General features: G+C 46.1%; 1 long non-coding RNA gene across 2 annotated transcripts; it reads left to right on the forward strand.

Moving 5' to 3' along the window:
• Window positions 1-362: 362 nt before the first annotated feature.
• LOC127323576 (uncharacterized) lies at window positions 363-13632 on the forward strand. Of its 2 annotated transcripts, none has more exons than XR_011755540.1 (3): window positions 363-706; window positions 11988-12068; window positions 13351-13632. It is a non-coding gene; the product is annotated as an uncharacterized lncRNA (long non-coding RNA). The 2 variants fall into 2 exon arrangements; XR_011755539.1 differs by lacking the exon at window positions 363-706 and adding an exon at window positions 10094-10438.
• Window positions 13633-13910: the final 278 nt, after the last annotated feature.

Consider the following 13910-nt stretch of genomic DNA (forward strand, 5'->3'; position numbering starts at 1 on the left):
CCACCATAGTTGGTACACAAGGTTGAGCTTCTCTGGTTTCAAATTCCTTCTTAAATATTCAAATAATTCTCTTCTCCAATTTTCAGAAAAAGGTTTTGAAAAGAGAAGGAAATAAAATCAGAAAAAGAAATAAAAAGGAAAAACCTATTCTATCTAAACCTTAGCTAACCTAACCCAAAACCACCTAATCTAGCCCATCTTCTCTCTTCTCTCACCATGGCCCAACTCCACCACAGCAACCGGCCTCCTCTCTTTTCTACCAAAAGTAGCAACATGCACCTTTCTCTCTCTCTTTACACGTGAAACAACCACCCCATATCAGGCCATATCATCCTGGGAGCTCCACGCCACCTCTCTCCCTTCATCCACCGGTCACCCTTTCTCCCTCTTAAGCAGCAGCAGCAACCCAACCCAGCAACCCTAACCACTCCTCCTTCCTCCACCAAGTCAGCCGCCGCCACCATCCTCTACACCCCGGCCACAAAACCTTGCTGCGGCCAACTCCACGCCACCAGCCCCCAACACCAGCACCATGGTCACCACCTAAGCAAGGTGAGGCACCTCGCCAGCCTCTCCATCCCCCTGGACTCCTTCAAGTCGTCAAGGACTGCACAGCCGGCACCCTTCATCCTAAGCTCACCCCCGGCCACTTCTACTTCCCCAACTCCGGCGAAACCTCCTCCTCCTGGTCATCAAGGACCACAAGGTGAGTAGCCTTCCTCCCCAGCATGAGCCTAACATCCCTGGTTGAGTAAAGCACGAGATCGAAACGAGGACAGGAAAACAACCCAAAATTTTTCGTTTTTGGTATGCCCAGTTTTTCTGCTCGGGAACGCCGACTTTCGACACATCTCCTCGCCAGCACAGGCCACGCCAGCTTGCATTCTTCATACCGTTAGAAAGCTGGGAGTGAGGGCTACAATTTTGCCTTTGGAAGCACCTGATTTCGAGGCCTGTACACGACGCCACCTTCTTCCAAAGTTTGGACAGAAACAAATCTCGTCTCGTTTTTCAGTTTTGCCGTGTCTCTGCCACGTTTTTCCGATGCTCATCGCCGCCACTACAGGCCACCAAATCTACCCAAATTTGTTCCTTTTCAATCTAGGCATAACCCTCCTACTCAACTCGTTGAAAACACGTCGAATAACCGCCTGGTTCCTTCGCGGTAGAGTCTTTAAAATCCGTGCAGTTTTGCCTCTACAGGAAACCAGCTGTCACTTCTTCAGTTGCAGTGTCAAATTCAGTTAACTGCGACGCAACACTTCACTTAGTCTGTACCCTGTACCTACTCAAATCTTGGCACACAGCTCCACTGGTTGTACCTCTAGTAGCTGGACCAGGCAACCCTGTGATCAAATCCACATCCGGCGTATAAAAGGCCATTCCGTTTTGCATGTTCGGCTCCCAGAAAACGCTGCACAGTTTCAGTCTTACGTTCAGATAGCAACTGTCTTTTTTTTTCTTCAGAAATTCAGTTAACGTGTAGCTACACTATGCCTTAGCTGAATCCCGTGTCCGTACAATCAAACAACAGCAGAACGCTGATTCCGTTTCTTTGCATCTGCAAGGCCGTCCCTGGTTCGAATCTTGCCGGTGCAGATAACACACCTTTTTGGCCTTTGCATCGCTGGTGCATATGTCCCAGAATTCTTGCTCTTTTATCAAGCTTGTGTTTCTTGCTTACAAGACTTTCTCTGTTTTGATTTAAAAACCAACTTTTGAAACTTCGAATCATACAAACATTATATCCTGGAATATCAGAAAAACATAATCTACATACTTATAAAACTTGTTTCAACTTTTGAACAATATAAAATCTGACCACTTTATAAATTGGGATTAAATTGCAATAACTTGCAAAATTCATAACTTAATATCTATAACTCCAAATTTAGTAATCTTTATATCTAATTGCATCAGCAAAGCATGAAGTTTTCAAATCTGACCTTATCATGCACCATTGGCATCATCTCTGAATTGCATCAGCAAAGCATGAAGTTTTCAAATCTGACCTTATCATGCACCATTGGCATCATCTCTGAATTGCACCAACTAAAACTTGCAACTTGAACTAAATGTCATGTGAGGGTGCTTATCATTACATGTGGCTAATAGAACCCCACTTAATCTTGCTAGACAAGGAGCCATGCATGATCATATTGCCATGTCATCATGCATCATATTGCGCATTGCATTTCCTTGTATTGATTTGTGCCTTTACTTTTCTTGTATGTGCTATTTGGTTCTTCTCGAGTAGACGCCGACGCAGAGCAAGATTTGAGCAGAGTACGAGTTCCCCCGGAGGATCGTGTCGGTGCTTCTACCTCGATCCGACAGTGAGCCCACCCTTCACCTATTTTACATTTACATGCTCATTTGATCTATTTCTATCCTTATGTTGCGATTCTGTTGTGTCACGTGTCCTATCCACCTGTTACCTATATGTCCGAGATACACCTCCTCGCCCTACCTATTGTTTGTTGTTTGCCAGCTTTGCGAGTCGTAGGCGAGTTTAGGGTTTTTGTTGATATCTCGAAATGTTCGGGATACCTTGTTGGGATGTTGACACATGCACTACCTTTTCAAAATGATGATGAAAACTTTTGCTACAACTAAAATTGCTAAGGGATATAATACGCAGAGGCATCTGTGAGCCCCTTTGCGAAAGCATCGAAATTTGACTTGCTAATGTCCCCTAGGACCCGAGTTCTTGTTATCTGTTTCTAAGACTGAGCGCGCTAACCACTCGTGGGAGGTTTTATCGGGACCCCCCATCACCGATTACCATTTCTCAAGTCTGTTGAAAAGGGGGCCACAACCTTGGTTTTATTTGCCTATGCCATGCATGCCATGTATGCCATGCTTTACTTACTGTTGCCTTCGGGTGTTTACTTACTGTTGCCTTCGGGTGTTTACTTCCTGTTGCCTTCGGGTGTTTATTTCTGTACTGTACCCCGCGGGACGTTTAGCGAAAGCGTGTGGTTCGCACGCCTAGCCGCCGTCGCAAACCCTGAGTCCGCATCGGAGTACGGCCGAACTTCGTTTCGGGTAGCTTAGTCGGGTGGCCCCCCTAGGCATTCTTGTTGATTTGGGAACGGTCTTGTTGTGAGACTCCGCCGTGATCAAGCGGGTTCGAGCATGCGTGTATGGTAACATTGGTGCACCCCTGCAGGGTTAAATCTTTTCGGAAAGCCGTGTCCGCGGTTATGGACGACTTGGAGCTGTTTAACTCGATCATAGAACAACTTACACCTAATGTTGTTGCTAATAACTTGCTAATTACTTGCGTAGTAAGTTAGCCCTATTATAATGGAATGGATATAAAATTGTCAACTGTGTGAGTGCCTTGTTAGTACCTCTTGGCTAAGGGGGATCGCTGGTCGGGTTGTTGTTTGCAGAGTATAGAATCGCTAGATTATGCGCTCTCTCACCTTCTCTATTAGACGGATGTTGTAGCGTGTCTCTATTGGATAGTGCTTTGCCGCCGCTAAACTCCACATATAGCCGGCGAAGTTTACACCGCCCACCAAAGAAGCATAGCCGGTCTTGTCTCGCAAGTACGTGCCAACGGTACTTACCCTCGTTTTTCTTCCTCTTTTTCCGGAACACGCTTTTCGACAAACAGGTACGACAGATGATGAGCAGTACGCAGGTGGCTACTTTGTCGAGTTCACGGACGACGACTTCGTTGCGCAGCAGGATCGTTCCTAAGGCAGCAGCCTGTGGCTTGTTGGTTATGGAAACACCGCTTGATTATCTTTAGGACTCTTAGTCCCATTTGGTTCTTGTCTGTACCCAGACTATTTGGCTATCTTATGTATGATGTAATGTTGGGACATGTGTCCTCTGAGTGTCATTTGGATCTTGCTCATTAGAGCGTTGCTATATATATGAACCTTTATTTCCATCTTTTGTGTCATACTTAGTCATGTTGTGATATTCAAGTTGTATTCTACCCTCGTATCCTGTGCACAGTGTGTGTATGTGTGAAGTGCACAGGAAGGTGAAGCACTCAGGCTTGGAAAGCCTATCGTGAGCCTTTGAGGTGGGTGTTGTGTGCATGGGCGTGTCGAGCTGTTGCTTGGCCTACCCATATGCTTGGGAATGCGAGGCGACCTCACGGTCCTTTGTAGTGACCTCATGCACATAAACCCCTCTTACATGCGCGCTCTGGGTTTTCCTACTCCTGGGGCTTACAGACTTGGTATCAGAGTAGGACTGCCTTTAGGAGCCCCTTGCAGCGGACGAAGTTGAGTCTAGAAACTCATATTTTGGTAGCTACATAGGAAAAATTGTGCGCGAGAGTAGGAATTCTGCTTTTATTTCTTACCCCACCCACCCTCCCTCTGGTAAGGACGTGCAATGGTTTTACTCTATTCTTATCTTGTTTCACCTAGGCTTGGACGTGTTGGTGGGAAACCATAGTGCCATAGGGAAAAGTGTTTTGAAAAATTTCTGTACTATGGTTGCTTTATTATCATCCTTTGTCAATCTCCACATATAATCTATCCCTTTGACATGTTGGTATTTTCATACTAACATGTTATTCTCCTTTGATCCGATGCTATCTCGACCACTTCTTTGTTCCGGAGCCTGTTTCCTTTTCGTTTTCCTCATGGAACTACCGTATACTCCACTGTCCTGCGTGTCAAGTGGATGTTTTAGTTTTTCTATCCTTGTTTGCGGTCGTATGGATCTCTTGTGTACTTGAACCTTGTATGGTGTACCTTGATGAATTCTATGGAGCGATGTGTTATCTGGTCTTAAATCTTTGTTCTAAGTTTTGTTCTTATCTGTTGTTTCAACCGTCTTAATGTTTTCCCTCAACAAGATGGTTAGACCTCCGCCACCTCCTCCGCTGGGACCAGCCCTGTTGCAAATGACTCAACTGTTGAGCCAGATGCAGCAAACCCATCACAACTTCGATCAAGCTCGTCATGACAATGGTCGAGTGATGATCCGGGACTTCTTGCAGTTGAACTCGCGATCGTTCGACTCTACTCCTGAACCGCTGGATGCAGATGATTGGGTGCGCGATGTCAACCGCATGCTCAACACAGCGGGAGTCGCTCCAGAAGACAAAGTGCGGTTTGCGACTCACCTACTGAAAGGAGGGTCCGCAGCATGGTGGGAGAACTTTCTCGAGATGCGTCCCGCCAATGCTCCTGATGTCACTTGGGAAGAATTCAGGGAAACTTTCAGAAGCCACCACATTCCTGAAGGGCTAATGGACAGGATGAAGGAGAAATTCCTCAGTCTTGTCCAGGGCAACAAAGATGTGATGACATACAGCATCGAGTTCTCCAAGCTAGCTCGCTATGGTGGCGAAGAAGTGTCTACTGATGCCAAGAAGCAGAAGAGGTTCCGTAATGGCCTCAAGACGGCACTCAAGTACGCGCTCACTCATGTCTCGATGGACACCTTTGACAAGCTGGTCAACACTGCTATCAAGGAAGAGTCGGGTCGGCTTGCGTTCGACGAGTCACGCAAGCATACTCGAGAGGTTGGTGCTCCTTCTTCAGCGCCGCCTCAGAAGCGAAGGTTGTGGGTTCCTTATCCCGCACCGCCAGGACAAGCTACACAAGCTGGGTATGCTCCCCGCGCAGCACACGCTGGGTATGCTCCCCGCCCTCCCACCCCACAACTTCAGCAGAGGACCTACCAAGCTCCGCCAAGGCCTGTTTATGGTGGACCAAGGCCGATGGGTCCACGTGCCGACCCCACATGCTACAAGTGTGGTCAGGTTGGGCACATCTCTACCTTCTGCCCTCAGAAGCTACCTCCACCACCACCTCGCTCTACTTCGACAAATGCGATGGTTCGTGCACCACCTCAGGGCCGTGCCTTCAAGAACAACACTAGGCAAGGTCCGAGGGCTGCTCGCGTCAACAACCTCAATGTTGAACAAGCTGAACAAGCTACCGACGTCGTGCTTGGTACTTTGCTTGTTAACTCTATTCCTGCAAGAGTTCTGTTCGATACAGGAGCTTCTCTATCTTTTGTGTCTAATAGTTTTGCTCAAAGTAACAACCTCCCTATGGAAAGCTTACCGTCTAATCTCTTGGTTCATTCTCCCGGAGGACAAATGTTATCTTCCAAGATAAGTCATGGCAATCAAATTCAGATTGGAAACCATGTGTTCCTTGCATCCCTCATCGAGCTTAGATCTTATGGCATTAATGTCATCCCTGGCATGGATTGGTTGAAGGCCAACAAAGTTGTCATTGATTGCGCCGAGCATTCAGTTTCTCTTCCTACTTCAACAGGATTCTTGACCTATACACCTTCTCAAACACCTTCCGTTCAGCTCTTTGCTTTGAATCCTAGTTCTCTTTCGGAGATTGAGTCTATACCGGTGGTTTGCGACTTTCCTGATGTCTTTCCTGAAGAACTTCCAGGTATGCCACCTGACAGGGCTGTTGAGTTCGTCATTGAACTAGAGCCTGGAACAGCTCCTATCTCAAAGCGGCCATACAAAATGGGTCCAAATGAGTTGGCTGAACTCAAGAAGCAGCTTGACGAGTTGCAAAAACTTGGTTTCATTCAGCCAAGCACTTCTCCATGGGGATGTCCTACCATCTTCGTGAAGAAAAAGGATAAAACTGATCGATTGGTGGTTGACTACCGTCCTCTCAATGAGAAAACGATCAAGAATACATATCCTCTTCCTCGCATCAATGAGCTCTTTGATCAGCTTGCGGGTGCAACTGTGTTCTCTAAGATGGATTTGAGAAGTGGTTATCACCAAATCAAAATCCGCAAGGAGGATGTACCCAAGACAGCCTTCAAAACTCGTTATGGTCTCTACGAATACACCGTCATGTCCTTTGGCCTCACTAATGCTCCTGCCACTTTCTCTCGGTTGATGAACTACATTTTCATGGAGTACCTCAACAAGTTTGTGGTAGTCTATCTCGATGATATCCTTGTCTACTCCAAGTCCAATGAGGAGCATGAAGAGCATCTTCGCCTCATCCTCATGAAGCTTCGTGAACACCGTCTCTATGCCAAGTTCTCCAAATGTGAATTTTGGCTTCCTCAAGTCGTCTATCTTGGCCATGTCATTTCGGGAAAAGGCATTGCTGTCAATCCTGAAACCGTCAAGGCGATCGTTGAATGGCTTCCTCCGAAGAATGTCAAGCAAGTGAGAAGTTTCCTCGGTTTGGCAAGTTACCGCCGCTTTGTTGAGAATTTCTCCAAGATCGCCAAGCCTCTTACAGATCTCCTCAAGAAAGACAAGAAGTTCCTTTGGTCTCCTCAATGTCAAGAAAGCTTTGATCTCCTCAAGCAGAAGCTCACTTCCACACCTGTCCTTGTTCTTCCAGATACTTCTAAACCTTTCCAGATATTCTGTGATGCCTCTCTTCATGGACTAGGTGCTGTCCTCATGCAAGAACGTCAACTTGTGGCGTATGCTTCTCGTCAGTTGAAAAAGCATGAACTCAACTATCCCACACATGATCTCGAGCTTGCAGCCGTGTTACATGCTTTAATAACATGGCGCCAATACTTGTTGGGCAACAAATGTGAGATCTTCACCGACCACAAGAGTCTCAAATACATCTTCACACAACCCAACTTGAACCTCCGTCAAACGAGATGGATGGAAACCATCAAGGACTTTGATCTGTCTATCAGCTACACTCCAGGCAAAGCTAATGTCATGGCTGATGCCCTTAGTCGCAAGTCCTATTGCAACAACCTCATGATTCAAGAAAGTCAACCTGCTCTGTATGAAGAATTCAGGAAATTGAATCTTGAACTTGTTCCCCAAGGCTACCTTGCAAACTTGGTGATCACGCAAACTCTTGAAGATAAGATCCGAAAAGGACAATAAGTAGATATTTGCAAAGAAGAATATCAAAGAGAATATGCACAAGCCCAAGTACAAGTCTTTCTCTCTCGACGATCAAGGAACTTTCTTCTTCCAAGGTCGTTTTGTTGTTCCGAATGATCCAGACCTGAGAAATCTCATCCTCAAAGAAGCTCACGACACTCCTCTTTCTATCCACCCTGGCAGCACAAAAATGTATCTCGATATCAAGTCTACCTATTGGTGGACTAGGATGAAAAGGGATGTTGCTCGCTATGTCTCAGAATGTGATGTTTGTCGCCGTGTCAAAGCAGAACATCAGAGACCTGCCGGTGTCCTCCAACCCCTGAAGATTCCTGAGTGGAAATGGGATAAGATTGAGATGGACTTTGTGACTGGTTTTCCAAAGTCTCGGAAAGGCAATGATGCTATCTTCGTGGTGATCGACCGTCTTTTCAAGGTTGCTCACTTCCTTCCTGTCAAAGAAACAATATCTGCAAGTCAGTTGGCTGAGCTCTACACTGCAAAGATTGTTTCTCTTCATGGTGTTCCCTTGGAAATAAGCTCTGATCGCGGAAGTATCTTCACTTCCAAGTTTTGGGCAAGCTTTCAGAAAGCTATGGGAACTAATCTGCTCTTCAGCACAGCTTACCATCCGCAAACGAGTGGGCAAGTCGAAAGAGTCAATCAGATTCTCGAGGACATGCTCCGTGCCTGTGTTATCTCCTTCGGCATGAAATGGGAAGAATGTCTTCCATTCGCTGAGTTCTCTTACAACAACAGCTATCAAGCCAGCTTGGGTATGGCACCCTTCGAAGCTCTCTATGGTCGCAAATGCAGAACACCTCTGAACTGGTCTGAAACTGGTGAAAGGCAAATCTTTGGCCCCGATGTCATCAACGAGGCTGAAGAAAAGGTGCGAATCATTCGTGACAATCTGAAGATAGCACAATCTCGGCAGAAAAGCTATTATGATAGCAAGCACCGTGATATGTTATATCAGCCTGGTGATCAAGCCTACCTTCGTGTTACTCCTATGAGGGGCACTCATCGCTTCGGTATCAAAGGCAAGCTGGCGCCAAGATACATTGGTCCCTTCAAGGTTCTAGCAAAGCGTGGTGAAGTCGCTTACCTCCTTGAACTCCCTGAGAAGCTCTCCAAAGTGCATGATGTCTTCCACGTGTCACAGCTCAAGAAGTGCTTCAAAGATCCGGGCCGTGCAGTTGATCACGAGTCCATCGACCTCCAAGAAGACCTCTCCTACAAAGAGCATCCCGTTCGGATTCTTGATGAAGCTGAACGTCGAACTCGCAACAACTCTGTCAAGTTCCTCAAGGTGCAGTGGTCGCACCATTCTGATAAAGAAGCAACTTGGGAGCGGGAAGATCAACTCCGTTCCGAGTACCCGTCCTTCTTCTCTTCTTCCTGAGAATCTCGGGGCGCGATTCCTTCAAGGGGGGCGTTTGTAACATCCCAAGAGTAACACCCTAGATCCTTTTTACTTTTCTTGCATTGTTGTCATACCATCATGTTGCATTCATGCATATCACCACCTTTGGCTTTTATAAAATTGCATTTGGTTTTGGTTTTCTTTTTGTTTGCTTGTTGTTTTCCTCCTTCTTCTTCTTCTTGGTTCATCCCCTCCCTCTTGTGATGTTCCAAGAAAAGCTAACAAGCCAAACCTATCCCTCTACTTGATCTATATTTCAATTAGGTCATGCCAAAATTTTCCATTGTTCTTTGGTTGCTATAAACCTACCCCTCTCTTTCTATTTTACAATGCACCTATTTTATTCCCTTGAGATGGTTCTCAAATGGTTGAGCCCATTAGGGATTGCCAAATATATTGAATACCAATTATTTTGGTTGCTACTAAAATTCTCTTTATCTCCCTCTTATTCTTTTCTTCTTTTAATCTCAACCACCATAGTTGGTACACAAGGTTGAGCTTCTCTGGTTTCAAATTCCTTCTTAAATATTCAAATAATTCTCTTCTCCAATTTTCAGAAAAAGGTTTTGAAAAGAGAAGGAAATAAAATCAGAAAAAGAAATAAAAAGGAAAAACCTATTCTATCTAAACCTTAGCTAACCTAACCCAAAACCACCTAATCTAGCCCATCTTCTCTCTTCTCTCACCATGGCCCAACTCCACCACAGCAACCGGCCTCCTCTCTTTTCTACCAAAAGTAGCAACATGCACCTTTCTCTCTCTCTTTACACGTGAAACAACCACCCCATATCAGGCCATATCATCCTGGGAGCTCCACGCCACCTCTCTCCCTTCATCCACCGGTCACCCTTTCTCCCTCTTAAGCAGCAGCAGCAACCCAACCCAGCAACCCTAACCACTCCTCCTTCCTCCACCAAGTCAGCCGCCGCCACCATCCTCTACACCCCGGCCACAAAACCTTGCTGCGGCCAACTCCACGCCACCAGCCCCCACCACCAGCACCATGGTCACCACCTAAGCAAGGTGAGGCACCTCGCCAGCCTCTCCATCCCCCTGGACTCCTTCAAGTCGTCAAGGACTGCACAGCCGGCACCCTTCATCCTAAGCTCACCCCCGGCCACTTCTACTTCCCCAACTCCGTAAACCTCCTCCTCCTGGTCATCAAGGACCACAAGGTGAGTAGCCTTCCTCCCCAGCATGAGCCTAACATCCCTGGTTGAGTAAAGCACGAGATCGAAACGAGGACAGGAAAACAACCCAAAAATTTTCGTCTTTGGTATGCCCAGTTTTTCTGCTCGGGAACGCCGACTTTCGACACATCTCCTCGCCAGCACAGGCCACGCCAGCTTGCATTCTTCATACCGTTAGGAAGCTGAGAGTGAGGGCTACAATTTTGCCTTTGGAAGCACCTGATTTCGAGGCCTGTACACGACGCCACCTTCTTCCAAAGTTTGGACAGAAACAGATCTCGTCTCGTTTTTCAGTTTTGCCGTGTCTCTGCCACGTTTTTCCGACGCTCATCGCCGCCACTACAGGCCACCAAATCTACCCAAATTTGTTCCTTTTCAATCTAGGCATAACCCTCCTACTCAACTCGTTGAAAACGCGTCGAATAACCGCCTGGTTCCTTCCCGGTAGAGTCTTTAAAATCCGTGCAGTTTTGCCTCTACAGGAAACCATCTGTCACTTCTTCAGTTGCAGTGTCAAATTCAGTTAACTGCGACGCAACACTTCACTTAGTCTGTACCCTGTACCTACTCAAATCTTGGCACACAGCTCCACTGGTTGTACCTCTAGTAGCTGGACCAGGCAACCCTGTGATCAAATCCACATCCGGCGTATAAAAGGCCATTCCGTTTTGCATGTTCGGCTCCCAGAAAATGCTGCACAGTTTCAGTCTTACGTTCAGATAGCAACTGTCTTTTTTTTTCTTCAGAAATTCAGTTAACGTGTAGCTACACTATGCCTTAGCTGAATCCCGTATCCGTACAATCAAACAACAGCAGAACGCTGATTCCGTTTCTTTGCATCTGTAAGGCCGTCCCTGGTTCGAATCTTGCCGGTGCAGATAACACACCTTTTTGGCCTTTGCATCGCTGGTGCATATGTCCCAGAATTCTTGCTCTTTTACTGTTTCAGGTTTCTTGCTTACAGCAGCTTTCTGTTTTGATTTAAAAACCAACTTTTGAAACTTCGAATCATACAAACATTATATCCTGGAATATCGGAAAAACATAATCTACATACTTATAAAACTTGTTTCAACTTTTGAACAATATAAAATCTGACCACTTTATAAATTGGGATGAAATTGCTATAACTTGCAAAATTCATAACTTAATATCTATAACTCCAAATTTAGTAATCTTTATATCTAATTGCATCAGCAAAGCATGAAGTTTTCAAATCTGACCTTATCATGCACCATTGGCATCATCTCTGAATTGCATCAGCAAAGCATGAAGTTTTCAAATCTGACCTTATCATGCACCATTGGCATCATCTCTGAATTGCACCAACTAAAACTTGCAACTTGAACTAAATGTCATGTGAGGGTGCTTATCATTACATGTGGCTAATAGAACCCCACTTAATCTTGCTAGACAAGGAGCCATGCATGATCATATTGTCATGTCATCATGCATCATATTGCGCATTGCATTTCCTTGTATTGATTTGTGCCTTTACTTTTCTTGTATGTGCTATTTGGTTCTTCTCGAGTAGACGCCGACGCAGAGTAGTACGAGCAGGAGTACGAGTCCCCCCTGGAGGATCGTGTCGGTGCTTCTACCTCTGATCTGACAGGCGAGCCCACCCCTTCACCTATTTTACATTTACATGCTCATTTGATCTATTGCTATCCTTATGTTGCGATTCTGTTGTGTCACGTGTCCTATCCACCTGTTACCTATATGTCCGAGATACACCTCCTCGCCCTACCTATTGTTTGTTGTTTGCCAGCTTTGCGAGTCGTAGGCGAGTTTAGGGTTTTTGTTGATATCTCGAAATGTTCGGGATACCTTGTTGGGATGTTGACACATGCACTACCTTTTCAAAATGATGATGAAAACTTTTGCTACAACTAAAATTGCTAAGGGATATAATATGCAGAGGCATCTGTGAGCCCCTTTGCGAAAGCATCGGAACTTTGACTTGCTAATGTCCCCTAGGACCCGAGTTCTTGTTATCTGTTTCTAAGACTGAGCGCGCTAACCACTCGTGGGAGGTTTTATCGGGACCCCCCATCACCGATTACCATTTCTCAAGTCTGTTGAAAAGGGGGCCACAACCTTGGTTTTATTTGCCTATGCCATGTATGCCATGCTTTACTTACTGTTGCCTTCGGGTGTTTACTTACTGTTGCCTTCGGGTGTTTACTTCCTGTTGCCTTCGGGTGTTTATTTCTCATCGTACCCGCGGGACGTTTAGCGAAAGCGTGTGGTTCGCACGCCTAGCCGCCGTCGCAAACCCTGAGTCCGCATCGGAGTACGGCCGAACTTCGTTTCGGGTAGCTTAGTCGGGTGGCCCCCCTAGGCATTCTTGTTGATTTGGGAACGGTCTTGTTGTGAGACTCCGCCGTGATCAAGCGGGTTCGAGCATGCGTGTATGGTAACATTGGTGCACCCCTGCAGGGTTAAATCTTTTCGGAAAGCCGTGTCCGCGGTTATGGACGACTTGGAGCTGTTTAACTCGATCATAGAACAACTTACACCTAATGTTGTTGCTAATAACTTGCTAATTACTTGCGTAGTAAGTTAGCCCTATTATAATGGAATGGATATAAAATTGTCAACTGTGTGAGTGCCTTGTTAGTACCTCTTGGCTAAGGGGGATCGCACTGGCTGGGTTGTTGTTTGCAGAGTATAGAACTGCTAGATTATGCGCTCTCTCACCTTCTCTATTAGACGGATGTTGTAGCGTGTCTCTATTGGATAGTGCTTTGCTGCCGCTAAACTCCACATATAGCCGGGCGAAGTTTACACCGCCCACCAGCAAGCATAGCTGGTCTTGTCTCGCAAGTACATGCCAACGGTACTTACCCTCGTTTTTCTTCCTTTTTTTCCGGAACACGCTTTTCGACAAACAGGTACGACAGATGATGAGCAGTACGCAGGTGGCTACTTTGTCGAGTTCACGGACGACGACTTCGTTGCGTAGCAGGATCGTTCCTATGGCAGCAGCCTGTGGCTTGTTGGTTATGGAAACACCGCTTGATTATCTTCAGGACTCTTAGTCCCATTTGGTTCTTGTCTGTACCCAGACTATTTGGCTATCTTATGTATGATGTAATGTTGGGACATGTGTCCTCTGAGTGTCATTTGGATCTTGCTCATTAGAGCGTTGCTATATATATGAACCTTTATTTCCATCTTTTGTGTCATACTTAGTCATGTTGTGATATTCAAGCTGTATTCTACCCTCGTATCCTGTGCACAGTGTGTGTATGTGTGAAGTGCACAGGAAGGTGAAGCACTCAGGCTTGGAAAGCCTATCGTGAGCCTTTGAGGTGGGTGTTGTGTGCATGGGCGTGTCGAGCTGTTGCTTGGCCTACCCATATGCTTGGGAATGCGAGGCGACCTCACGGTCCTTTGTAGTGACCTCATGCACATAAACCCCTCTTACATGCGCGCTCTGGGTTTTCCTACT

This window comes from Lolium perenne, chromosome 3 (genome assembly GCF_019359855.2).
Source record: "Lolium perenne isolate Kyuss_39 chromosome 3, Kyuss_2.0, whole genome shotgun sequence".
NCBI classification, from domain to species: domain Eukaryota; kingdom Viridiplantae; phylum Streptophyta; class Magnoliopsida; order Poales; family Poaceae; genus Lolium; species Lolium perenne.